This window comes from Salvelinus sp. IW2-2015, unplaced genomic scaffold (genome assembly GCF_002910315.2).
Source record: "Salvelinus sp. IW2-2015 unplaced genomic scaffold, ASM291031v2 Un_scaffold3072, whole genome shotgun sequence".
Classification (NCBI taxonomy): Eukaryota; Metazoa; Chordata; class Actinopteri; order Salmoniformes; family Salmonidae; genus Salvelinus; species Salvelinus sp. IW2-2015.
In genome coordinates this window covers 17,694-20,177 of record NW_019944363.1, presented here as the reverse complement: position 1 = coordinate 20,177, position 2,484 = coordinate 17,694, and the positions used below count along the sequence as shown (strand labels likewise).

Below are 2,484 nucleotides of genomic sequence, written 5' to 3'. Positions count from 1 at the left end.
TTAAAGGATAATAACAAACTGTGCTGCACATTAATGCTAGAAACTGGTGCACATTAATGCTGAGAAACTGTGGTGCACTATAATGATAGAAACTGTGGTGCATTCATGTTAGACAATGGTGCACATTAATGTAGAAACTGTGGTGCACATTATACTAGAAACTGTGGTGCACATAATGTAGAAACTGTGGTGCACATTCATGTTAGAAACTGGTGAGCAATAATGTAGAACTGTGGTGCACATTAATGCTAGAAACTGTGGTGCACATTAATACTAGAAACTGTGGTGCACATTCATGATAGAAACTGTGGTGGCACATTAATGCTAGAAACTGTGGTGCACATTAATGCTAGAAACTGGTGCACATTAATGCTGAAACTGTGGTGCACATTAATCTAGAAACTGTGGTGCACATTAATGCTAGAAACTGTGGTGCACATTAATGATAGAAACTGTGGTGCACATTCATGTTAGAAACTGGTGCACATATCATAGAAACTGTGGTGCACATTAATGCTAGAAACTGTGGTGCACATTTATACTAGAAACTGTGGTGCACATTCATGATAGAAACTGTGGTGCACATTAATACTAGAAACTGTGGTGCACATTTATGATAGAAACTTGTGTGCACATTCATGATAGAAACGTGTGGCACATTAATGCTAGAAACTGTGGTGCACATTAATTCTGGAAACTGTGGTGCACATTCTTGCTGGAAACTGTGGTGCACATTAATGCTAGAAACTGTTGGTGCACATAATTCTGGAAACTGTGGTGCACATTAATCTAGAAACTGTGGTGCACATTAATTCTGGAAACTGCTGGTGCACACTTCGTGAAACGTGGTGCACTAATTATTAGAAACTGTGGTGCACATTATGATAGAAACTGTGCGTGCACATTCATGATAGAAACTGTGGTTCCATTACAAACATACATGTCAGACAGAGTGGCGCCTAGAGGTAATTGGACACACTGGGATAAAGGGTCCGGCCACTATTATAAACAAATTGAAAGCAGATGGTGGTGAATGACTTCATAGGGGACGGACAATACTATGTGTGTATAAATAGAGTAGCTGGAGTTCTGAGAAAGTGTGTGTTCCGCGGGGTGTGTTCTGCGGGGACATGCCAGTTGGCTGTACAGTTGTAATAAAGAGCATGTTTGATTTTAAAAGTTCTGGTAAGCGTTGTATTTGAAAATGATTTTCCACGACACAAGCCAACGAGAACGTACAGGTCGCAGTGGTGGCTAGTATATGGGGCTTTGGTGACAAAACGGGTGGCACTGTGATATACTGCATCCAGTCTGTATTATAATATACCTGGCCTGTATAATAATAGACCTGGCCTGTATTATAATAGACCTGGTCTGTATTATAATAGACCTGGACTGTGTTATATAAAACCTGGCCTGTATTATAATATACCTTTCCAGTATAATAATAAACCTGGCCTATATTATACTAGACCTGGCCTGTATTATAATGGACCTTTTCTGTATTATAATAGACCTGGTCTGTATTTGAATAGACCTGGCCTGTAAAATAATAGACCTGGTCTGTAGACCGTGTCTGTATTATAGTAGACCTGGCCTGTATTGTATTAGACCTGGCCTGTATTATAATAGACCTGGTCTATATTATAATAGACTTGGTTTGTATTATACTAGACCTCGCCTGTATTATACTAGACCTGGCCTGTATTATAATTGACCTGGCCTGTATTATAATTGACCTGGCCTGTATTATAATAGACCTGAACTGTATTATACTAGACCTGGCCTGTAGACCTAGCCTGTATTAAAATATACCTGGTCTGTATTATAATATACCTGGCCTGTTTTATAATATACCTGGCCTGTTTTATAATAGACCTGGCCTGTATTATAATATCCCTGGTCTGTAGACATGGCCTGTATTATAATAGACCTGGCCAGTATTATAAAATACCTGACCTGTATTATATTTGACCTGTATTATAATATACCTGGTCTGTATTACAATAGACCTGACATGTATTATAATAGAACTGGCCTGTAGACCTGGCATGTATTATAATAGACCTGGCCTGTATTATAATATACCTGGTCTGTATTATAATAGACCTGGTCTGTATTTGAATAGACCTGCCCTGTAGACCTAGCCTGTATTAAAGTAGATCTGGCCTGTATTATAATAGACCTGATCTGAATTATAATATACCTGGGCTGTATTATAGTAGACCTGGCCTGTATTTTAATTGACCTGGCCTGTATTTTAATTAACCTGGCCTGTATTATAATAGACCTGACCTGTATTATAATAGACCTGGCCTGTAGACATATCCTGTATTACAATAGTAGTCCCGGTCTGTATTATTCCTGGCCTGTATTTAATAAACCTGGCCTGGTATAACCTGGCGCTGTATATAATAGACTTGGCCTGTATTATAATATCTGGCCTGTTTTTATAATAGACTGTTCTGTATTATAATAGACCTG

General features: G+C 38.6%; 1 long non-coding RNA gene across 2 annotated transcripts in view; it reads left to right on the top strand.

Annotated features, from left to right (window-relative positions):
• LOC139025691 (uncharacterized) overlaps nucleotides 1–1,179 on the top strand; it is a 1,427-nt gene extending 248 nt beyond the window's left edge. For both annotated transcript variants that reach the window (XR_011477303.1, XR_011477302.1), the window contains exon 2: nucleotides 915–1,179. This is a non-coding gene — a long non-coding RNA (uncharacterized lncRNA). The remainder of the gene's footprint in view (nucleotides 1–914) is intronic.
• Nucleotides 1,180–2,484: the final 1,305 nt, after the last annotated feature.